At 35.9% G+C, this 27,208-nt stretch overlaps 1 pseudogene; it reads right to left on the reverse strand.

The window, feature by feature from the left end:
• Window positions 1-6,808: 6,808 nt before the first annotated feature.
• LOC103016354 (methylmalonic aciduria and homocystinuria type D homolog, mitochondrial-like) lies at window positions 6,809-9,248 on the reverse strand (annotated as a pseudogene).
• Window positions 9,249-27,208: the final 17,960 nt, after the last annotated feature.

The raw sequence follows: 27,208 nt of genomic DNA on the forward strand, positions 1-27,208 counted from the left end.
ACTGGATTTGTTGAGGAAGAAGCATAATGTGCATACAGTTGCTCATAAAGTGTTTGTAACCAATTTACTTAGAATACTTTCAAGCCACAAATAAAAGTAAGCCTAAAAGGACATTTAAGGTGTGGAAATATATGTATTTTCCCAAAGAAAAAGAAGTTAGTAATTAAGATATTTCAATCCCACCAATCTAACTCCATTCTTATGCTGTATATATGACAACTGTATATTTAAAATAACATTTTAATCAATTACATTAAAATCAGCTGTTATACTTATTTTAATGCACTGATTCTGAGTCACCTTAAGACTCACGAACTTGAATTTGTGCTTTGGCTTTGTGTTGTTTTGCTCTCATGGTGTGTGTTGATAGTACGCCTGGTTTCAGGAACTTGCAAGAAACAAGCCCAGCCAGAAAGAATCTTGAGAACCAACCTCAGAACCATTGCTATTTTATTTTTTGCTATGATGTTTCCTTAGCAAGATACCTCTCTTCTAGAAAGGCAAGTTACATGCTCATACCTACCACTCGTATTACCCATGATTACATCTTCTGCATGTTCACTAGCCTCTAAAGTTGCCCTAATAATTTTTAGGTAGAAGAGAAGAAAGGAAGGTAGAGACATCTTTGCTCTTTCCAGATATTGGAGCCCTCTCATCTCACTCCCCTCTTCTTCAACAAAAAACAGACAAAGATATCTCTCTGCTGCTAACAGATTCTGCGGTGAAGTTTCTATTTCAGCGGCTTTTTTTACACACTAACATAGATACTTTCTAGTATGATGTCCAAATATATACTTCAAAACACCCTTGAGGTTCTGAAGTACTTAAATCTTGTTTCTGGGCTATGTGCATAAGGCAACAGTGTATCCAGTGTATTTTGAGGATGTTTATAAAGAGGCCTGTGTTAGAGAGATGTCCACAGCTCCCTGAACCACTTGGATGAATCATGGGGGTGAGGTTCCATTCAATTATCCAGCAAAGAGTATTGAGTGCCTACAGTGTGCCTGGGAATATATTAAGGACTTACAATGAAAGGATACATAAAACACTGCTGTTGTCCTCAAGGATCTGGCAGGTTTTATTGAGGAGACATACAAGAAGACAAGGAAAATACAGTGTAGAAATATGGGGAAACAAATAGCACTATGGGCATAAAAAGAAAGAGAGACGGAAAAGTCAGCCTCCAGGAGCAATAGCCAGAGGTTGGAATATAATTTGGGGCATGATAATAGATAAGGAAGAGGGCACTGGGGTCTGGACACATAACAATAATGTGGATGCTGTGCTAAATAGTATATACTTTATCTTGAGGTTAACATGAGCAATTTGAGGAGCTTTGTGATCTTATTTGCATATTTGCTAAAGAGTAGAAGCTGAAGAGACCAGTTAGGAGGATGTAGCAGTGAGGATAAGAAATGTCAGTCATTTCAAGAGCAATTAATGAGGTACAATAACAAGGACCTAGTAATTAATAAGATTTGGTATATATGAGCAGAAAGAGCTAAGAAAAGAAACCTTAATTTTCTCTTGGTAATTTGAATGGATGGTTGTGCCTTTTACTCAGATATGTAACCCTAGAAAAGACAGGTCACACAGGTAACACTGGAAAGAGAGCAGTCCTACAGAATGCCAGAGTACCCTGACCCAAATTCCAGAGGGTCTCTGTATAATCAGGAACATGCTTCACTAAACTGCCCAATAAGAAAATGCAAGCTGGGAAGAATGCTTACTTTATAAAAACTCTAAGTAAAGAAGTTTAGAAAAATGGCCAAAACAACCCATAACATAAAATTACTGATTTTGCTTCCTTTTATCTACTGAAGTCACCAAATGACTTTCAGATAACTAACATGAAACATATTCTAAGATTCCTTCATGGGAATGACTGCTATTGTTCACTAATACCCTTTTGTTTTTTGTTTTTGTTTTTCTTTTTCGTCCAATGCACAGAGATCAGTTGCATTGCCCATTCTTCCTAAATAAGATCAAGGTCATAGGACTGAGTACTGGTCAATGAAATGTTAGCAAAAATGAACCCAGGCCTGGGCCCCTGGAAACCTGCTGTACACTATTCCCTTTCTCTCTTCACATCCCATAATGATCTTGAGCATCATGTACTAAAGATAGTGGTCCCACAGTATAGAAGGACCTAGAATATCTAAACCACTATAAGAGCAGAGCCCCCCTGCCAATCACAGTGGTTTGTTTCATGAGCAAATGACTGGGTTAAGCCATTGAGATTTGGGGGTTGTTTTAAACATTTTTAACATACCCCAACTGCTAGTTTTGATACCAGGAATAGTGTCCTACTGAACGAAAATGTTGACTACGTGACATCCACTTTGTGATCAGAGACTGGACAGAGGAGAAACTGATTTTCAAAGCTGGAAAATTGATAATCCATGTTACATTGGGGCGAAACTTTTCATGACACCATCACCTGTAACAGCCTGGAAGAAAGTCCATGCCAAGAGCTCTAGGGGAAGTGGTTGAAAGAATTAAAACCTTAGTTTGTGTTGACAATTATTAGCTATACTTGGCAAGAAGGAGGTAAGTTCAGAGACTGTTAGACACAGTGCAATAAGAAAGAGAAAGGAAACCAGAGTAGAAAGTAGTCTGGGGATTTGTGGCCTTGAAGTCTTAGAAAAGTGTATGCGTTTAAGCAAAAGAAAAGGAAAATACATGTGAGAAAACAGCAAAAACATATTAAAATCCAGGTTTTTAGTTTTCCACTCAAATTATAAAGCCTCAAGGTAGCAGCTATTAAGTTAATAGAGATAAATGTTGGGCAAGGATGCAAAGAAGTGATGCAGACTTAAGTATTATGGCTATAGAAGTATTTATGTGTGGTTATTGGTGCCGAGAACTGATTGAGGGTAGATCAGAAGCCCATTAAGTTCTGCGGCAGGAGGAATTATATTCTCAAAGGAACTATGAGTCCTGTTGTTAAAATTCTAACTATTTTTAAAAAATTGACATCATCCAAGAACAATTTCAAATGTGGTCAAAGAAGACTCACTGCTTTTCCTAAATATCAGTGCTAGTGTTCATGAAAAAAATGGAAATATGTTCCTTTCAAAGATTAGAAACAGAACTAATCAGAGAATATCCCCCACTGTCAGTTCAGGGACCCAGTGCTCACCCCTCAAGATCCTGGCAATTCTACAGAACTGCTGAAAATCTTCCCAATGCCTTCTCTCTAATTGTAAGTTTTTATCAGTTGTCCTATCCCTATTTACCATAGCATATTAGTGAGAATTGATGGGGGGGGGCGTTTTAGATCATAGGTTGATCACACCAAGAAGAATTGCATTCTGACTTAGTAGTAAAAAGTACTGCACATTTTCCTAGAGATCTTGGACCATGGCTGAATGCAGCTACTAAATGGTGGTATTTCAGGTTTTCTCCCTTGTGGAGGGGTGAAGGCACTCTACAGATGGAATAAAGAATGAGGTGTATATGTGGTTGCCCCAGAGTAGACTGCCAGAGAATGCTGGCGCTTGATCAAACCCATTTCCTCCTCTGATACATGGACTGATATTTGCCTGCTGTTTTCTCTTCCACTTTATGGTTAATCTTAGAAGATGGTGGTGCCAGAAGATGGATAGTATCTTGTCCTTGACTGCAAGGAGCTGAAATTCTTTTTAATCTACCTTGTAACATTAGTGAAGCTACTGTGAAGTTGCAATTGTATGTTATAGATATTAACCTATCCTGATGAATGCATTCCTTTTTAGCAGCTTCCAGAGCTCAACAACTAGACTGTGGTTTAACTATAAACTTTTATACAAATGTTATTGTCTTTTCATTTTCTGTTGCAGATTTCACTGATATGTTTGGTTAATCAATATTCAGAGATTTTCCCAAAAGAAAAGACATTGAAGAATGAGGTTAGTAATTTTCACATAATTATACATTAAATACCTAATTTGCCATTAATTACAAGAATAAGAATTGGCCAAATTAATATATGCCTTTAATTACATTAGGTAATTAAATTTCACAGTTTAAAATGATAATTGGTACATTATTCATGCAATACTTTTTTTTTGAAACTTGATCTTTTTAGCTCAGAGGAAGAAGTATCATATAGTTAAAAATGAAAAACTTAACAGTGGCCTTCATCCTTGTCTTTGTCACTGAAAAATTTTGCAACTTTTGATAAGTAATTCCTCTTTAAGTATCTGGTTTTCACATATTAAAAAAATGAAGTTAGAAATACCTATCTTTCATTTTTTTGTACAGGTCAGATAATTTAAGCAATAAAAATCTCTTAACCTGATAAACACTCCGGGGAAATATCTATATTCTTTCTATTATTCATTTTCCCAGTAATAGTTAATTATGAACGAAATTAATTTTTATAACAACCATGCCCCCAAAATCAGAGGAAGTGATGTTGACAAGCATAAAGTCACAGATAACAATCTGTCTGTTTAAAATATGAGCTTTTAAGATCGGAAGAAAATGATTCACTCAGAATAAATTCTACCTATGGCATCAATGCTACATTTTGAATTAGCCCTAATACCTGTAGACTTCACTAATTTGTATTCATTAAAATTTTTATTTATTCTGCAATATTATTGAACACTTCTCTGTACTAGGGATTTTAGTCAGGTTTTAAATATACATATGGGAGTCATCTGCCTAGAAGTGATGATCATTAAAAAAGAGAAAGGATGAGATCACTGAAGCAAGAAATGTGTAAAGAAGAAAACAAAATAAAAATAGGCCATTTAGAGTCTAGTAATGAAAACAAGATAAAAGTTGGCAAAAAAAAGTGGGAGAAGTACAAAATAATACATTCTTACCAAAGCCAGAGCTTTAAGAGATTGGAATAAAAAATAGTATTAAATATGGCAGAGATTTTATGGAGCATAAAAACTAAGAAAGATATTGAGAAGACCAATTGTACTAATGTTTCACAAATAAAATGACCTTTTTGAATAACAAAAAATACATTTTAAAGTATGATACATCTTATACTTTTCAAAACTTCTACTTTATCCTGAGATTTTCCCTAGCTCTTCCAGCTTACATTAAAAGTTCCATCTCAGTTAGAGCTTGTATTACTCCTAAAATAAGCCTACACTCCTGTTTCAGGATATTACAAACTTGGATTTTTTTTTTTTTTGACTCTCCTCTCTGTTTTCTTACCACTTGTACATCTCTTGATTATTGGCCTATTAATTATTACTTTACAATTGCTAGAGTCATCTTACATTTGGACATGATGAAATCTGAACATATTTCAATTGTTTCTGAAATCAGGGTTATTTCATCTTTGGTATGGACTTTATAAGAACTTTTATAATCTGTCCTTCCTTTGCAAAATACAGATGCACATACTATCTCAGAATCATTTTATTTTTTCCCTTTCAAAAATAAGATAAACAAGGAAGGCAAAAAACATTTCTCCTCTTATGATTAAGAAATGCCACCAATTATTAACTAAGATTATATTTATGTGAACATTGAAACTTTTTCATTGATTTTTTGATCAAATGTATATAAAAAGTAAAAACCAAATCTAAACTAAACTTATGAAAAGGAACATTCTCTAGCCTATATCTTCTTTTCCAATTCCTACTCCCAAGAAGCAACTACTTTGAATGCCATTTAGTTGATTGTTATGTTATTTACCTAATATTTTTAAATAACATACTATTGCTAGGTATTTTTTTTTCTTTTAGTTTTAATTGTCATCTTAGTACTTCACATTATAGAAGATGAAGATTTAGCTTTCTCATATTATTACTCTTAGACCCTGGAAAGTGAGGCTCTTGCCTTGGCCCTGTCCTTCAATGAGCTTTGGTGTCTAAGTGCTTTTCCTCTGCCTAGGACTTACCTGATCTGGCAGTGCATCCCAGGTGGAGAACTTCAAGCTAAGACCAGGTCTCAGGTGGACACAGGTCCCAGTTTTTCATCTTCAGGATTCTTTCTCATCTAAATATGTGCCTAGGGTCGAACAGATGTCTTAAAGTTTCAGGATTCATGTCTACAAGGATTTCCCAGTCCCCTAAGGCCAGACCTAGTGGCACAGGGTACCCTGGAGTGTAGGTCATTCTTGCCAGATGATGTGCTATTTCTTTCTGAAAATCATGGGACTTTGGGCTGTGACACTACTATGATACACTGATTTTTGATGACACTCATGTAAAACACAGGATGCCCTCAGGATTCTGGACTACCAGTGCTAGAACCCTAGACTGGAGGATTGAAAGCAGCTTTGCTCTTGAGCTGTGTGTGAGGACCCATTTATCAGCTCTGGCCTATCTATGCTTAGACCCCAGTGAAACCACTGGTTTAGAGCTCCTGAAAGAGTGCATGCATTCTTTACCCTGTGGACCCCAGCAGTGAAACACAGGGTGGTCACCCCACACTCTCTTCATACTCTGCACCACAGGTCAGACATTCAGTTAGGAGTGGCCATTCTATATCTTCTGACAGTCGTTAAGAATGTCACTTGGCAATGTCAGCAGACTCTTCTGATCAATTTCTTCTCTTGTCTCCAAGCTATTGTGACATGAATTCCAAGCTCTCATGAGTTGATTGTAAAATTTACTAAAAATGAAAGGCACAATTATTGCACCAAGAGGCCCACTCCTCCCTAAGTCCATTGTTCCTTTGCCAGTCCTCCGTACTGGTTGGTGGTAAGGTGGAAAACAATGGTGTCATCAATACTTAAAGCGATCTCATTCTAGGAATGCAGTGATAGCCGAAAGAGTTCAAAAGAAGACTGTCAAGATCTGAGAAGGGTCAACATTTTATTCGAATACTTTCAAGCCAATAAGTTAGTCTTTTACTATTTCAAGGATTGTAGAAAATAAAATAAGATGCCTGGGTCAGAGATAAAAGTCTTTGTATATGGTCCAAAAAATGACAAACCAGATGATGGGTCAATAAAGTCAGCCAAGTAGCCTTAGACATAGCAATTTCCTTAGCACTGTTGATGAACTTTTCTAAGAGCATTTCTCTTTCATTTTCTACCTCCTCACTCCAGTCATATCATTCTTAGTTTTCTGTGTTACAGTCAAAATCATTAGTTTGTTGGTGGCTACTTCTGGAAATAGTGGTTCAAAATCTCTTTGCAGCAATTCCAGACATGTTTGGATTGCACACTCTACTCTGGCACTTTCAAAGTAAGTTTCTGCACTGTTAATTTATTGCTCAAAGGTGCACCATTACCCTGAAACTCATTCACATATTGTGCCATAACAAATTCATGTCTTTCACTGGATAAAGTTTCTGCTAGAACATCAGGTAAAGTTTTATGAACCTGACTTTTCTTCTGTGGTGCAGTCCCATTGAGGTGACAATCAAAACCTATGTTCCCAGGAACCTGGAATCTCTGATCCTGAGGTCCAAATGGTCCCATAGTTTCATCAGGCAAAACTGTTCGATAGATATCTATAGGTGCAGTGGCCACATGAGACTCATCAGAACCTGAAGATCCTGCAGCTGAAAAGGCTTTGGGATTGACAACTCTTTTAACTAAAGAGCAAAATCTTGGAAGATAGGAAACCAGTCTGGCTCTGTTACAGAGCACTTCACTCTATGACAGTCTCTAGGTCCATCCATATCTCTGCAAATGGCACAGTTTCATTCCTTATTATGGCTGGGTAATATTCCATTGTATATATGTACCACATCTTCTTTATCCATTACTCTGTTGATGGACATTTAGGTTGCTTCCATGTCCTGGCTATTGTAAATAGTGCTGCAATGAACACTGGGGTGCATGTATCTTTTGGAATTTTGGTTTCTTTGGGTATATGACCAAGAGTGGGATTGCTGGGTCATATGATAGTTCTAGTTTTAGTTTTTTAAGGAACCTCCGTACTGTTCTCCATAGTGGCTGTATCAATTTACTTTCCCACCAACAGTGTGTAAGAGGGTTCCTTCTTCTTCACTCCCTCTCCAGCATTTATTGTTTGTAGATTTTTGAAAATGTCCATTCTGATTGGTGTGAGGTGTTACCTCAAAAAGACAGATGAACGCTATCAACATTTAGGATCCTCTATTGATGATCTTCACTGCTGTAAACTGATTCATCAGTCTCTGGGGTACCCATGTGGTTGTAGGAAGTATCTTCACTAATGCAACACCAGACAGCCATATTATGAAGAAATTAAATGGAAACTAGCAATAATGTCAACTTATTTGCTCTGCTATTTGTAACATTTGGGATAATCTATACACATTTTCAAAGGCTTCAGTTTTTAAAATTTACTTCCTTGTAGGTATTTATTTAAACGTTTATGAATTTACAATATTGGCAAGTGGTTTGTGATTTTTAAATTTCAAATGTTCATTCATATTATCATTAAATACATCTTGAGCACATCCACATTATAGACAATGTGGTAACTAACATGTAATCAGGGTATGATCTCATATTGTTATTTTTCCCCTTAATTGGAAAAACCTCGGTTTTAATTATTTTTCTCTGAAAATAAATCACACATTTGGTTATGAAAAAATAAAATCTTTGTTACTCAGAGCAGAGCAGGCAGCATGAGTATACACATATTTATATCAGTTCCCTGACTGATCTCCAATTTCTACCAGTTGTGCAAAGAAGAGCAGATGACACCTGCACACACAGGGATACAGACCTTTTATAATGGGCAAAAGCATCCATGCCCTTTGTCTGAAGAAAGACAATATTTCTATCTTACAAGGTAGCAGAATAGTGGATCTATTTCTATCCTATAAAATTTCAAACAGTAAATTTAATATAAACAGAAAACAGAATATCATTTAGGTTTTCCTTCTGGATGAACCTTGCATTTGTGATCAACGTTAAACAAGCTCAGTGATAATCTTTGGGAGAGTTATTGAAAGGCAGTGTTCCCTGGCAGAACCATAGATAACATAGTATCATGAGTAACAATGTAACCAGTATTAAATAATTAGTATTAAGGAAATATACATGTAGGAAAGTTTACATTGTTTTAGTACAAATAGGTCACAAGGAGCCATAGTATTGCAAGTAATAATGGTGTTGCACCTTTTCTTGTGTTGCAACTTACAAAATTAGCCAGGAGGGATGCAACTGAATTTAGACAAGAGTGGGGCATTTGACAGTAAAGAAAACAAAGAGATGATTCCTGGACTTCCACAGAAAGAGATGGTACCTGGAAACTGTGAAGACTTCTCATGTGCACCAACTGTACAATGAACAGTACATAAGCACCTGTCCTCTGCTCATTATATAAATCTTCACAAACTATATCACACATGGGTCCATGACTTATATAATGAATTGTGGTTCTGTTCAGTCAAAATTAATTTAGGTACGTCCATATACTTATCATATTTATTGTACTTTGTTCCCACATCTCAAACCTGCCATTAAAATGCTTTTTCTTCGACTGAAGACTTATTTTGGGGGAAGGAGGAGGGTCTCACTGATTTTTGAATCTGTGGCTTCATGTTGTTCATTGTTTTTTTAACTTTCTCAGAAAATACTTCTTCAAACTTGACTTCTGCCCCATTCTCTCCTCTTCTTGCACATCATTATGTGTATATAAGGCCTTCTCCTAAATATTTTCTGTTACTTTGTTTTCTGTGTCTTGCACTCTTATTTTTCTTATTGCATTAGTCTAGATATTTCATTCTGACCTAGTCTTGTTCACTAGATTTTTTTTTTTTTTTTTTATTGTACTAATTTAAACAGAAATATATTCTTTTAGTTCTTAGGTTCAGATATAATTTTTTTTTTTTTTTAGTTCGGATTTTTTCTTGAATACACAAAGTTGTGCTTTATATCCTTTGATAAAATGATCAGAGCTATTTTAATGTCAGTCTGATAATTTCAGTATTGCATTTTCCCATGTTATTCATCTATTTTTATTATTTTTGCTATTTTTATTATGTCTTTAGTTCCATTGTACTACTAGTTATTTTTAATCTTGGTGGGACATGATGGCCCAACATTGTAGGAATGATTGAGGCCTTGGATAACATAATTTCCCTCTGGGAAGAATTTACATTGATTGTGATAGATAATTCCCATGACTATTTTTTTATTGAAGTATAGTTGATTTACAATATTTTGTTAGTTTAAGGTATATAGCACAGTGATTCAGTTATTTATTTATTTATTTGCAGATTACATTTCATTACAGGTTATTACAAGATACTGAATATAATTCGCTGTGCTATAGAGTAAATCCTTGTTGCTTATCTATTTTACATATAGTAGTTTGTATCTGCTAATCCCATACTCCTAATTTGTCCCTTTCCCTCTCTCTCCCCACTTTGGTAACCATAAATGTGTTTTCTATGTCTTTTAGTCTGTTTCTATTTTGTGTATAGATTAATTTGTACAACTGTTAACCCTTCCAGACTTCAGACTATACTACAAAGCTACAGTAATCAAAACAGAGTGGTACTGGCACAAAAATAGACACACAAATCAATGGAACAGATTAAAGAGCCCAGACACAAACCCACACATCTGATGACTTTCTCCATACACCTCTTCTGCCTCTTCTCAGTCATAAAACTTTCTAATTCAGAAGAGGAGATGTGTACATATACACCTCTTTCATTAAAAATAAACCTGCCTGGGAAAACCTAAAAAAAAAAAAAAAAACAAAAAAAAAAAAACAGAAAACTAGTATAAAGAAAATTCTAAGCTTCCAAATGAGCAAAAGATCTTTTAAAAAGGTGGGAGAGGCAATAAAACATTTTACCACTCCAAGAGAAAGTTAGAAAAGAAAGAAATAATATAAAAAGTGGTGAATAATAAACACAAAATTTTATGATAGAAATAAGTGGATAAATTAGATATCAACAAATATGGCCTCCACCTATACACATATACACAATACAAAAAAGTCATAATTTCATTATAAATTGAACAAATCCACTTATATAGTCATATTTTAATACATATTTTAGAACATGATAGTTTAATATAGCAAGGTTATGTGATATTTCATCTAGTTAATATAAAACCCATTTAATATTCTACACCTATAAGAGCAAAATTCACATGTAATTAAATATAATTTATTAGTTTCCAAACTGAATTTCAGATTCTTTCAAGATAACAATATAATATAATCTATGTTCCTTTAACCACAATCAAAGTAGAAGCATTGTAATAGATTCTATCATTGTTGTACAATGTTATTTGTCCTTTCATGCAGGAGAGACTGAAACTCCTGGAATTCTAAATTCCAGGTTTTGCCATTTGATTTACTTGGGTGAATTAAATGTGAATGTAATCAATATGCAGACTGCAAATTTTGAGTGTTGTTTTTAGCTTTATTGAAATCTACTTGACACCAAACATTGTGTAAGTTTAAAGGGTACAATGTGATAATTTGACACACCATATATTGTAAAATGATTACCACAATAAGGTTTGTTAACACACCCATTACCTCACAAAAGTATCTTTTTTAATGTGTAGTGTTTAGTCTCATATAAAAAAATTAGTCTACAGCCTTCAATTGTTGACTTTATCTTTTTGGAATAAGTTGCATAAGTTTTTAACATCAGTACCAAGGACTTTAAGAAAGAGAGATTTATCCCAGGCTCTAGCAGATATTTAAAAATATAATACTCATTTAATATAAAAATCTAATATTTTTCAGAGAAGAAGACACATTTCCAGCACCATAATCCCTTTTAATTACTTATCAACCCATGATTGTTCCTAACTTTTGCAGAAGGCTTATCAAATTCAACACCAAAACACATGCCACTTATTGATATTAACATAATAATAAAGTCAAACAACTCTTTTGTTCCCAGTCATATTTATTTCCAGACTTCTCAGATGCTTTCTTATCTGGAGGAGAAAAAAACAAAACAAAACAAAACAAAAACTCCAAACAAACAACTATCTCTTAGAGAAACAGATATTCACCAGCTTTGCTTTTTTTCCTATTAAACAGTAATGTTCACAGGGTTTTAGTCAATTATTAAAAATATTGCCAACTGTTTTCTAGTCACAATGTGTTCTGTTGGGTAAACCAAAATAGTTGTTACACTCTATCAAATTGTAAACTGAAAACAGAAAATATGCTTTGAAAGTGAGTAATACCAAAATATTGGGTGATTCCTAAGCGGTATAAATAGTGTGATTTACATTGCTTCATGAATGAAAGGAAATTTACCAATAAATAACAACATTTTGAGTAGTTTAAAAAGCACTGCACTGAAATTTAAATTATGTATTTACTGAATAGTAAATTCAACTTGTGAAAAAGAAAACCTAAAGGAAGTAAAAGGAGATAAATATAAGAACACATGAAAACAATTCATGTCATTGTTCAGCATTAATACATATATTTTAAATAATCAATTAACTAATAATTAATGAAGGTACTGACCCAGATTAGCTGTTCTTGCAAGTCAATTTTAGGAGTACTAACAACCTCAATTAAGGTTTTTCAGATAATTAAAGGATTAACCAAGAACCAATAACACCCTTTCAATTTATTTCACTCAACAGGAGGGATGGGTTACAGTTGGTTTAAAAGAAACTATTAGGTGTCGTTCGTCTTGTGGCCGGTAGGGCACTGGCAAGGTCTGCCTGGTGTCTGCTAGAAAAATACATCAGAAATACATCTACCTGTGGAACTGCTCCTATAGACCACCCACTGAACGCTGGCAGAAGACCTCAGACTTCCCAAAAGGGAAGAAACTCCCCACGTACCTGGGTAGGGCAAAAGAAAAAAGAAACAATAGAGACAAAAGAATAGGGATAGGGCCTGCACCAGTGGGAGGGAGCTGTGAAGGAGGAAAGGTTTCCACACACTAGGAAGCCCCTTCCATGGCAGAGACTGCAGGTGGTGGTGGGGGGGAAGCTTCGGAGCCGCTGAGGAGAGCGCAGCAATAGGGGTGCTGAGGGCAAAGCGGAGAGATTCCCACACAGAGGATCAGTGCCAACCAGTACTCACCAGCCCGAGAGGCTTGTCTGCTCACCCACCGGGGTGGGTGGGGCCTGGGAGCTGAGGCTCCCACTTTGGTCAGATTGCAGGGAGAGGACTGGGGCTGGTGGCGTGAACACAGCCTGAAGGGGGTTAGTGCACCACAGCTAGCCAGGAGGGAGTCCGGGAAAAGGTCTGGAGCTGCCGAAGAGGCAAGAGACTTTCTCTTGCCTCTTTGTTTCCTGGTGCGCGAAGAGAGGGGATTAAGAGCGATGCTTAAAAGAGCTCCGGAAATGGGCGCAAGCTATGGCTAACAGCTCGGACCCCAGAGACGGGCATGGGACGCTAAGGCTGCTGCTACAGCCACCAACAAGCCTGTGTGCAAGCACAGGTCGCTATCAACACCTGCCCTCACGGGAGCTTGTGCAGCCCGCCACTGCCAGGGTCCGGTGATCCATGGACAACTTCCCAAGGAGAAGGCACGGAGCCCCTCAGGGTGCGGCAACATCATGCTGGCCTCTGCTGCCGCAGGCTCGCCCCACATCCATACCCCTCCCTCCCCGTGGCCTGAGTGAGCCAGAGGTCCCAAATCAACTGCTCCTTTAACCCCGTTCTGTCTGAGCAAAGAACAGATGCCCTCAGGTGACCTACATGCAGAGGCAGTGCCAAATGCAAAGCTGAACCACAGGAGCTGTGCGGACAGAGAAGAGAAAGGTAAATTTCTCCCAGCAGCCTCAGAAGCAGTGGATTAAAGCCCCACAGTCAATTTGATGTACCCTGCAGCTGTGGAATACCTGAATAGACAATGAATCATCCCAAATTGAGGAGGTGTATTTTGGGAGCAAAATATATTATGTTTTCCACTTTTCCTCCTTTTCTGAGTGTGTATGTATATGCAGCTGTGTAAGATTTTGTAGAGCTTTGCTTTCACCATTTGTCCTAGGGTTCTGTCCATCCATTTTGTTTGTTTCTTTGTTTGTTTGTTCGTTTTTATTACTTAAAAATTTTTTTTTCTTAAAAATTATTTTTTAATTTTTTATTTTAATAAATTTATCTTTATTTTATTTTATTTTATTTTATTTTATTTTATTGTGTCCTCTTTCTTCCTTTCTTTCTATTTTTTCTCCCTTTTATTCTGAGCCGTGTGGATGAAAGGCCCTTGGTGCTCCAGCCAGGCATCAAGGCTGTGCCTCTGAGGTTGGAGAGCCAACTTCAGGACACTGGTCCACAAGAGACCCCCCCAGCTCCACGTAATACCAAAAGGCAAAAGTCTCCCAGAGATCTCCATCTCAACACCAAGACCCAGTTTCAGTCAACAACCAGCAAGTTACAGTGCTGGACACCCTATGCCAAACAACTAGCTAGACAGGAACACAGCCCCATCCATTAGCAGAGAGGCTGCCTAAAATCATAATAAGGCCACAGACACCCCAAAACACACCACCAGACGTGGACGTGCCCACTAGAAAGACAAGATCCAGCCTCATCCACCAGAACACAGGCACTAGTCTCCTCCAACAGGAAGCTTACACAACCCACTGAATCAACCTTAGCCACTGGGGACAGACACCAAAAACAACAGGAACTACGAACCTGCAGCCTGCGAAAAGGAGACTCCAAACACAGTAAGATAAGCAAAATGAGAAGACAGGAAAACACACAGCAGATGAAGGAGCAAGGTAAAAACACACCAGACCTAACAAATGAAGAGGAAACAGTCAGTCTACCTGAAAAAAAATTCAGCATGATAGTAAAGATGATCCAAAATCTTGGAAATAGAATAGACAAAATTCAAGAAACATTTAACAGGAGGTAGAAGGACTAAAGAGGAACCAAGCAACAATGAACCACACAATAAATGAAATTAAAAATACTCTAGAAGGGATCAATAGCAGAATAACTGAGGCAGAAGAAAGGATAAGTGACCTGGAAGATAAAATGGTGGAAGTAACTACTGAAGAGCAGAATAAAGAAAAAGCAATGAAAAGAACTGAGGACAGTCTCAGAGACCTATGGGACAACATTAAACGCACCAACATTCAAATTATAGGGGTCCGAGAAGAAGAGAAAAAGAAAGGGACTGAGAAAATATTTGAAGAGATTATAGTTGAAAACTTCCCTAATATGGGAAAGGAAATAGTTAATCAAGTCCTGGAAACACAGAGAGTCCCATACAGGACAAATCCAAGGAGAAATATGCCAAGACACATGTTAATCAAACTATTAAAAATTAAATATAAAGAAAACATATTAAAAGAAGCAAGGGAAAAACAACAAATAACACACAAGGGAATGCCCATAAGGTTAACAGCTGATCTTTCAGCAGAAACTCTGCAAGCCAGAAGAGAGTGGCAGGAAATATTTAAAGTGATGAAGGAGAAAAACCTACAACCAAGATTACTCTACCCAGCAAGGATCTCATTCAGATTTGATGGAGAAATTAAAACCTTTACAGACAAGCAAAAGCTGAGAGAGTTCAGCACCACCAAACCAGCTTTACAACAAATGCTAAAGGAACTTCTCTAGGCAAGAAACACAAGAGAAGGAAAACACCTACAATAACAAACCAAACATTTAAGAAAATGGGAATAGGAACATACTTATCAATAATTACCTTAAATGTAAATGTATTAAATGCTCCCACCAAAAGACACAGACTGGCTGAATGGATACAAAAACCAGACCCATATATATGCTGTCTATAAGAGACCCAATTCAGACCTAGGAACACATACAGACTGAAAGTGAGGGGATAGAAAAAGATATTCCATGCAAATGGAAATCAAAAGAAAGCTGGAGTAGCAATTCTCATATCAGACAAAATAGACTTTAAAATAAAGACTATTATAAGAGACAAAGAAGGACACTACATAATGATCAAGGGATCGATCCAAGAAGAAGATATAACAATTGTAAACATGTATGCACCCAACATAAGAGCACCTCAATACATAAGGCAAATACTAACAGCTATAAAAGGGAAAATCAACAGTAACACAATCATAGTAGGGGACTTTAACACCCCACTCTCACCAATGGACAGATCATCCAAAATGAAAATAAATAAGTAAACACAAGCTTTAGATGATACATTAAACATGATGGACTTAACTGATATTTATAGGACATTTCACCCCAGAACAACAGAATACACATTTTTCTCAAGTGCTCATGGAACATTCTCCAGGATAGATCATAACTTGGGTCACAAATCAAGCCTTGGTAAATTTAAGAAAATTGAAGTCATATCAAGTATCTTTTCTGACCACAATGCTATGAGACTAGATATCAATTACAGGAAAAAAAAATCTGTAAAAAATACAAACACCTGGAGGCTAAACAATACACTACTTCATAACGAAGTGATCACTGAAGAAATCAAAGGGGAAATCAAAACACACCTAGAAACAAATGACAATGGAGACATGACGACCCAAAACCTATGGGATGAAGCAAAAGCAGTTCTAAGAGGGACGTTTATAGCAATAAAATCCTACCTTAAGAAACAGGAAACATCTCAAATAACCAAGTTAACCTTACACCTAAAGCAATTAGAGAAAGAAGAACAAAAAAAAAAAAAACCCAAAGGTAGCAGAAGGAAAGAAATCATAAAGATCAGAGCAGAAATAAATGAAAAAGAATTGAAGAAAACGATAGCAAAGATCAATAAAACTAAAAGCTGGCTTTTGAGAAGATAAACAAAATTGATAAACCATTAGCTAGAATCATCAAGAAGAAAAGGGAGAAGACTGAAATCAATAGAATTAGAAATGAAAAAGGAGAAGTAACCCCTGACACTGCAGAAATACAAACGATCATGAGAGATTACTACAAGCAACTCTATGCCAATGAAATGGACAACCTGGAAAAAATGGACAAACTCTAAGAAAAACACAACCTTCCAAGATGAGCCAGGAACAAATAGAAAATAGGAACAGACCAATCACAAGCACTGAAATTGAAACTGTGATTGAAAATCTTACAACAAACAAAAGCCCAGGACCAGATGCCTTCACACGTGAATTCTATCAAACATTTAGAGAAGAGCTAACACCTATCCTTCTCAAACTCTTCCAAAATATTGCAGAGGGAGGAACACTCCCAAACTCATTCTACGAGGCCACCATCACCATGATACCAAAACCAGACAAATATGTCACAAAGAAAGAAAACTACAGGCCAATATCACTGATGAACATAGATGCAAAAATCCTCAACAAAATACTAGCAAACGGAATTCAATAGCACATTAAAAGGATCATACACCATGATCAAGTGGGGTTTATCCCAGGAATGCAAGGATTCTTCAATATATGCAAATCAATCAATGTGACACACCATATTAATAAATTGAAGGAAAAAAAAACATATGATCATATCAATAGATGCAGAGAAAGCTTTCGACAACATTCAAAGCCCTGCAGAAAGTAGGCATAGAGGGAACTTTCCTCAACATAATAAAGGCCATATATGACAAACCCACAGACAACATCGTCCTTAATGGTGAAAAACTGAAACCATTTCCACTAACATCAGGAACAAGACAAGGTTGCACAGTCTCACCACTCTTACTCAACATAATTTTGGAAGTGTTAGCCACAGCAATCAGAGAAGAAAAAGAAAGGAAAGGGATCCAAATTGGAAAAGAAGAAGTAAAGCTGTCACTGTTTGCAGATGACATGATGCTATACATAGAGAATCCTAAAGATGCTACCAGAAAACCACTAGCGCTAATCAATGAATTTGGTAAAGTAGCAGGATACAATATTAATGCACAGAAATCCTTTGCATTCCTATACACTAATGATGAAAAATCTGAAAGTGAAATTAAGAAAACACTCCCATTTACCATTGCAACAAAAAGAATAAAATATCTAGGAATAAACCTACGTAAGGAGAAAAAAGACCTGTATGCAGAAAATTATAAGACACTGATGAAAGAAATTAAAGATGATACAAATAGATGGAGAGATATACCATGTTCTTGGATTCGAAGAATCAACATTGTGAAAATGACTCTACTACCCAAAGCAATCTACAGATTCATTGCAATCCCAATCAAACTACCATTGGCATTTTTCACAGAACTAGAACAAAAAACTTCACAATTTGTATGGAAACACAAAAGACCTTGAATAGCCAATGCAACCTTGAGAACGAAAAATGGAGCTGGAGGAATCAGGCTCCCTGACTTCAGATGATACTACAAAGCTACAGTAATCAAGACAGTATGGTACTGGTACAAAAACAGAAACATAGATCAATGGAACAGGATAGAAAGCCCAGAGATAAACCCACACACATATGGTCACCTTATCTTTGATAAAGGAGGCAAGCATATACAGTGGAGAAAAGACAGCCTCTTCAATAATTGTTGCTGGGAAAACTGGACAGGTATATGTAAAAGCATGAAATTAGATCACTCCCTAACACCATACACAAAAATAAACTCAAAATGGATTAAAGACTTAAATGTAAGTCCAGACACTATCAAACTCTTAGAGAAAAACATAGGCAGAACACTCTATTACAGAAATCACAGCAAGATCCTTTTTGACCCAGCTCCTAGAGAAATGGAAATTTAAAAAAAAAAAAAAAAAAGCAAATGGGATCTAATGAAACTTAAAATCTTTTGCACAGCAAAGGAAACCATAAACAAGACCAAAAGACAACCCTCAGAATAGGAGAAAATATTTGCAAATGAAGCAACTGACAAAGGATCAATCTCCAAGATTTACAAGCAGCTCATGCAGCTCAATAACAAAAAAACAAACAACCCAATCCAAAAATGGGCAGAAGACCTAAATAGATATTTCTCCAAAGAAGTTATACAGATTGCCAACAGACACGTGAAAGAATGCTCAACATCATTAATCATTAGAGAAATGCAAATCAAAACTACAATGAGATATCATCTCACACCAGTCAGAATGGCCATCATCAAAAAATCTATGAACAATAAATGCTGGAGAGGGTGTGGAGAAGAGGGAACACTCCTGCACTGTTGGTGGGAATGTAAATTGTTACAACCACTATGGAGAACAGTATGGAGGTTCCTTAAAAAACTAAAAATAGAACTACCATGCGACCCAGCAATCCCACTACTGGGCATATACCCTGAGAAAACCATAATTCAAAAAGAGTCATGTACCAAAATGTTCATTGCAGCTCTATTTACAATAGCCAGGACATGGAAGCAACCTAAGTGTCCATCATCAGATGAATGGATAAAGAAGATGTGGCACATATATACAATGGAATATTACTCAGCCATAAAAAGAAATTAAATTGAGTTATTTGTAGTGAGGTGGATGGAGTTAGAGTCTGTCATACAGAGTGAAGTAAGTCAGAAAGAGAAAAACAAATATAGTATGCTAACACATATATATGGAATCTAAGGGAAAAAAAAACAAAAAAGGTCATGACGAACCTAATGTCAAGACGGGAATAAAGACACAGACCTACTAGAGAATGGACTTGAGTATATGGGGAGGGAGAAGGGTAAGCTGAGACAAAGTGAGAGAGTGGCATGGACATATATACACTACCAAATGTAAAATAGATAGCTAGTGGGAAGCAACCACCAAGCACAGTGAGATCAGCTCTGTGCTTTGTGTCCACCTAGAGGGGTGGGATAGGGAGGGTGGGAGGGAGGGAGATGCAAGAGGGAAGAGATATGGGAACATATGTAAATGTATAACTGATTCAGTTTGTTATAAAGCAGAAACTAACACACCATTGTAAAACAGTTATACTCCAATAAAGATGTTTTAAAAAAACCCTATAATTATGCATGTCTAACATTATAATAAAGCCTACAATATTTTTTTAAAAAATAGAACCTATTAGATGCTGTTCTTGCCTCATCTATTTACAAACACAAAAAGAATAAAATATTTGATAACAAAGATAGCTATAAAGTTTAAGAAATAGATGAAATACAGAACGTTAATTGAATCCTAGGTAAGGGAAAAGATTCTAAATTCTAATTAAAAACTGAAGTTCTTGTAATGTGTCAGGCTTCTTATTCTTAAATAAATGGGAAGCTTTAGAAAAACATTGTTACCAAAGGGAATGATCATACTAAAGAATCTTGGGTTACAGATTCAAAATTAGGGTGTATATGGCCAGTATTATCTAAGGGAAAGAAGTTATGAACTTGAGATACAAAAACTCTCTTCTTATTAAAGAAGTGTTCTTTGGTGTGATTTTATCATATTCTTCAAAATATTCCCCTAGTCCCCACTTCAGTCTTGGATTTTCAACTAGCTTGATACTGGTGTCTAGGCAATGCATTAAAAAAAAAAAAAATATTGGAGTATAGTTGATTTACTGTGTTGTGCTGGTTTCAGGTGTACAGCAATGCAAATCAGTTATACATATAATTATATCCACTCTTTTTTTTTAGATTATTTTCCCATAAAGGCTGTTACAGAGTACTGAGTAGAATTGCCTATGCTATACGGCAGGTTCTTATTAGTTACCTATTTCTATAAAATAGTGTGTATATGTCAGTCCCAGTCTCACAATTTATCCCTCTCCCTGCCTTATCCCCTGGTAACCATAAGTTTTTTTTTCTACAACCAAGATTCTACCTCTGTTTTGTAAATGAGTTCATTTGTACTCCTTTTTTAAACTCCTCATATAAGCAATATCATATGATATTGGTCTTTCTGTGTATGACTAACTACATTCAGTATGACAATCTCTAGGTCCACCCATGTTGCTGCAAATGGCATTATTTCATTCTTTTTTATGGCTGAGTAATATTTTCTTGTGTATTTGTACCACATCTTCGTTATCCATTCTTCTATTGATGGACATTTAGGTGGCTTCCATGTCCTGGCTATTGTAAATAGCACTGCAATGAACATTGGAGTGAATGTATCTTTTCAAATGATGGCTTTGTCTGGGTATATGACCAGGATTGCTGGGTCATATGGTAGTTCTATTTTTAGTTTTTTTTAAGAAACCTCCATACTGTTCTCCATAGTGGCTGTATCAATTTACATTCCCACCAACAGTGTAGGAGGGTTCCCTTTTCTCCACACACTCTCCAGCATTTATTTTTTGTCGATTTTTTTGGTGATGGCCATTCTGACCAGTGTGAGATGATACCTTATTTAGATTTGATTTGCATTTCTCTAATAATTAGTGATGTTGAACATCTTTTCATGTGCTTTTTGGCCATCTGTATGTCTTCTTTGGAGAAACGTCTATTTAGATCCCCCCCCTCCCTTTTTTGATTGAATTTTTTTTTCTTGATATTGAGCTAAATGAGCCTTTCGTATATTTTGGAGATTAATCCTTTGTCCATTGTTTCGTTTGCAAATATTTTTTTTCCCATTCTGAGAGTTGCCTTTTTAATTAATGGAATGAGGCATTTGTTTCATTAATTGGAGAAAAAGCATTATATTTTGTTACTTGTGTGACATCTCTTCTTTTGCTAGTGTCCTTTTTGCTTACTTTTTAATAGTTTACCGGTCCTAATTCAAGATTGAATTATTGAAGTAGTTGTATTGATCAAGGTTTGAATATCTATATTATTCTAGTATTGATTTGACTATACTGAAAAATTGATACTTTGTTTCATTATAGCAAGAGAGTTGAAATCTATCAATGATCTAAATATTGGTACTCTTCTGGGATAACGTGGATTATATATGGAAAATAAGTTTTACAATAATTGTCCAGATGAAATATGGAAAGTATTAAAATATCTTATATTGCTCAAACTTGTCACCTTGCCAATAACTAATTAGAGTATACCTATTTTCAAAGACATATCAACAAAGGATATGAGATACTATGGAGCTTTAAAATTAGATATCTTGGCACAAGCCTCTTGGATAGTCTCATCCACCAGAGGGCAGACAGCAAAAGCAAGAAGAACTACACTCCTGCAATCTGCAGAACAAAAAAACACTATCACAGATGGTTAGACAAAATGAAAAGGCAAAGAAAAAGGATTATGTCCTAGATGAAGGAACAAGATAAACCCCCAGAAAAACAACTAAATGAAGTAGAGAGAGGTAACCTTCCAGAAAAAGAATTCAGAATAATGAAAGTGAAGATGATCCAGGATCTCAGAAAAAGAATGGAGGTGAATATTGAGAAGATGCAAGAAATGTTTAAGCAAGACTTAGAAGAACTAAAGAACAAACAGAAATGATCGATACAGTAACTGAAATGAAACATACACTAAAAATGAATCAATAGAAGAATAACTAAGGCAGAAGAATGGATAAGTGACCCGGAAGACAGAATGGTGGAAATCACTGCCATGGAACAGAATGGAGAAAGAATAAATAAGATAAATGACGACAGCCTAAGAGATCTCTGTGACAACACTAAATGAACCAACATTCACATTATAGGGGTCCCAGAAGAAGAAAGGTCTCAAGAAAATATTTTCAGAGATAATAGCTGAAAACTTCCCTAACATGGGAAACAGGAAGCGCAGAGTCCCAGGCAGGATAAACCAAAGAAGAAACACACTGAGACATATAGTAATCAAATTGACAAAAATTAAAGACAAAGAAAAAATATTAAGGCAACAAGGGAGAAACAACAAATAACATACAAGGGAACTCCCATAAGGTTTTTAGGTGATTTCTCAGCAGAAACTCTGCAAGCCAGAAGGGAGTGGCATGATATATTTCAAGTGGTGAAAGGGAAGAACCTACAACTAAGATTACTCTACCCAGCAAGGTTCTCATTCAGATTTGATGGATAAATCAAAAGCTTTACAGACAAGCAAAAGCTAAGAGAATTCAGCACCACCAGACCAGCTTTGCAACAAATACTAAGGGAACTTCCCTTGGAAGGAAACACAAGAGAAGGAAAAGACCTACAAGAACAAACCCAAAACAATTAAGAAAATGGTAATAGGAGCATACATATCAATAATTACCTTAAATGTAAATGGATTAAACACACCAACCAAAAGACATAGACTGGCTAAGTAGATACAAAAACAAGATCTGTATATATCCTGACCCATCTCAGACCTAGGGACACATACAGACTGAAAGTGAGGGGATTGAAGAAGGTATTCCAAGCAAATGGAAATCAAAAGAAAGCTGGAGTAGCAGTACTCATATCAGACAAAATAGAATTTAAAATAAAGGCTGTTATAAGAGATGAGGGACACACATAATGATCAAGGGATCAATCCAAGAAGAAGATATGACAATTGTAAATATAAATGTACCCAACATAGGAGCACCTCAATATATAAGGCAAGTACAAACAGCCATAAAGGGAAAAATCGACAGTAACACAATAATAGTGGGGAACTTTAACACCCTACCTTTATCAATGGACAGATCATCCAGATAGAAAATCAATACGGAAACATAGGCCTTAAATAGCACATTAGACCAGATGGACTTAATTGATATTTATAGAGCATTTCATACAAAAGCAGCAGAATACACATTCTACTCAAGTGCACATGGAACATTCTCCAGGATTGACCACATACTGGGTCACAAGGCAAGCCTCAGTAAAACTAAGAAAATTGAAATCATATCAAGCATCTTTTCTGATCACAACACTATGAGACACGAAAAAAACAAAAAAACCCCACAAACTTGTGGAAGCTAAACAATATGTTACTAAACAACCAATGGATCACTGAGGAAATCAAAAAATTCCTAGAGACAAATGAAAATGAAAGCATAAGAATCCAAAACCTATGGGATGCAGCAAAAGCAGTTCTAAGATGCAAGTTTATAGCAATACAATCTTACCTCAGGGAACAAGAAAATTCTCAAATAAACAACCTAGCCATACACCTAAAGCAACTAGAGAAAGAAGAACAAACAAAACCTAAGTTAGTAGAAAGAAAGAAATCATAAAGATCAGAGCAAAAATAAATGAAATAGAGACAAAGAAAACAATAGCAAATATCAATGAAAGTAAAAGCTAGTCCTTTGAAAAGATTAAAAAAAAAAAATTGATAAAACTTTAGCCAGACTCATCAAGAAAAAAAAAAGGGAGTGGACTCAAACCAATAATATTAGAAATGAAAAAGAAGTTACAATGACACCACAGAAATGCAAAGGATAATAAGAGACTACTACAGCCAACTGTATGCCAATAAAATGGACAACCTGGAAGAAAAGGACAATTTCTTAGAAAGGTACAGTCTCCCAAGGCTGAATCAGGAAGAAATAGAAAATATGAACAGACCAATCACAAGCACTGAAATGGACACTATGATTAAAAAACTCCCAACACACAAAAGTCCAGGACCTGATGGCTTGACAGGCAAATTCTATCAAACATTTAGAGAAGAGCTAACACCTCTCCTCCTGAAACTGTTCCAAAACATTGCAGAGGAAGGAAAACTCGCAAACTCATTCTATGAGGCCACCATCCCCCTGATACCAAAACCAGACAAAGATACCACAAATATAAAAGAATATTACAGGCCAATATCACTGATGAACATAGATGCAAAAATCCTCAACAAAATACTTGCAATCTGAATCCAACAATACATTAAAATGATCATACACCATGATCAAGTGGGATTTATTCCAGGGATGCAAGATTCTCCAATATCCACAAATCAATCAGTGCAATACACCACTTCAACAAATTGAAGAATAAAAACCATATGATCATTTCAATAGATGCTGAAAAGGCTTTTACAAAATTCAGCACCCATTTAAGATAAAAACTCTCCAGAAAGTGGGCATAGAGGGAACATACCTCAACATAATAAAGACCATTTATGACAGAACCTGCACCTAACATCATTCTCAATGGTGAAAAGCTGAAAGCATTTCCTCAAAGATCAGGGAGAAGACAAGCATGTCCACTCTCGCCACTTTTATTCAAAGTAGTTTTAGAAGTCCTAGCTAAAGCAATCAGAGAACAAAAGGAAATAAAAAGAATCAAAATTGAAAAAGAATTTAAACTGTCACTGTTTGCAGATGACATGATACTATACATAGAAAATCCTAAAGACGTTACCAAAAAACTAGTAGAGTTCATCAATGAATTTGGTAAAGTCGCAGTTTACAAAATTAATGCACAGAAATCTGTTGCGTCTCTCTACACTAACAGCAAAAGATCAGAAAGAGAAATTAAGGAAACAATCCCATTTATCATCACCAAAAAAATTAATAAAATACCTAGGAATAAACCTACCTAAGGAGGTAAGAGACCTGTACTCAGAAACTATAAGACACTGATGAAAGAAATCAAAGATGACACAAACATATGGACAGATATACCATGTTCATGGATTGGAAGAATCAATATTGTCAAAATGACTGTACTACCCAAGGCAATCTACAGATTCAATGCAATCCTTATCAAATTATCGATGACATTTTTCACAGAACTAGGACATAAAACCTTAAAATTTATATGGAGACACAAAAGACTCCAAATAGTCAAAGCAATCTTGAGAAAGAAAAACGGAGCTGGAGGAATGAGGCTCCCTGACTTCAGGTTATACTACAACGCGATAGTCATCAAAACAGTATGGTACTGATGCAAAAACAGAAACATAGATCAATGGAACAGGATAGACAGCCCAGAAATAAACCCACACACCCATGGCCAATTAATCTATGATAAAGGAGGCAAGACTATGCAATGGTGGAAAGACAGCCTCTTCAACAAATGGTGCTGGGAAAACAGGACAGCTACATGTAAAAAAATGGAATTAGATCATTCATTAACACCATACACAAAAATAAGCTCAAAATGGATTAAAGACCTAAATGTGAGACTGGACATTATAAAACTTCTAGAGGCAAACATAGGCAGAACACTCTGTGACATATATCACAGCAATATCTTTCTTGTTCTGTTTCCCAGACTAATAGAAATAAAAACAAAAATTAAAAAATGAGACCTAATTGAACTCAAAAACTTTTGCACAGCAAAGGAAACCATAAACAAAACGAATAAACAACCCACAGAATGGGAGAAAATATTTGCAAATGATATGACTGACAAGGAACTAGTCTCCAAAATTTATAAACAGCTCATGAGGCTTAGTATCATCAAAAGAAACAACCCAATCCAAAAATGAGCAGAAGACCTAAATAGACATTTCTCCAAAGAAGACATACCGATGGCCAAGAGGCACATGAAAAGATGTTCAACACTGATAATTTTCAGAGAAATGCAAATCAAAACTTCAATGAGATATCACCTCACACCAGTCAGAATGGCTTTCATCAAAAAATCCACAAATAATAAATGCTAGAGGGGATGTGGAGAGAAGAGAATTTTCCTACCCTGTTGGTGGGAATGTAAATTGATACAGCCACTATGGAGAACAGTATGGAGGTTCCTTAAAAAACTAAAAGTAGAACTACGATACGACCCAGCAATCCCACTACTTGGCATATACCCTGAGAAAATCATAATTCGAAAAGAGACAGGTACCACAATGTTCATTGCCCCACTATTTACAATAACAAGGACATGGAACCAACTTAAATGTCCATCAACAGATGAAAGGATAAAGAAGATGTGAATATACAATGGAATATGAAATGTCCGTCAGCAGATGAATGGATAAAGAATATGTGTGTATATACAATGGAATATTACCCAGCCATAAAAAGAAATGAAATTGAATTATTTGTAGTGAGGTGGATGAACCTAGAGTCTGTCATACAGAGTGAAGTAAGTCAAACAGAGAAAGAGAAATATCATATGATATCCCTTATATGCAGAATCTAAAAAGAAATGATATAATGATCTTATTTTTTCTCATTCCTTTAGGTGTAAAGTGAGGTTTTTTTGGAGGTATTTCTTGCTTTCTGAGGTAAGCTTGTATTGCCATAAACTTCCTTCTTAGAACTTCTTTTGCTGCATCTCATAGAATTTGGTTTGATGTGTTTTTGTTTTCATTTTTCTCCAGGTATTTTTTGATGTCCTTTCTGATTTCTTCACTGACCCATTGGTCGTTTATTAACAGGTTGTTTAGCCTCCATGTGTTTGCATTTTTTTGTATTCTTTTTCTAGTAGTTGGTTTCTAGTCTCACAGCATTATCATTGGAAAAGACATTTGATATGGTTTTAGTTTTCTTATATTTACTGAGACTTGTTTTGTGGTCCAGCATGTGATCTATCCTGGAGAATGTTCCATGTGCACTTGAAAAGAATGTGTATTCTGCTGCTTTTGGATGGAATGTCCTATATATATCTACTAAGTACATCTAATCTAATGTGTCATTTAAAGCTTATATCTCCTTATTGATATTCATTCTGGATGATCTCTTAATTAATGTCACTATAGTGCTAAAGACCTGTACTACTACTGTGTCACTGTCAAT

The sequence above is a fragment of the Balaenoptera acutorostrata genome, chromosome 17 (assembly GCF_949987535.1).
Source record: "Balaenoptera acutorostrata chromosome 17, mBalAcu1.1, whole genome shotgun sequence".
In the NCBI taxonomy this organism is placed as follows: Eukaryota; Metazoa; Chordata; class Mammalia; order Artiodactyla; family Balaenopteridae; genus Balaenoptera; species Balaenoptera acutorostrata.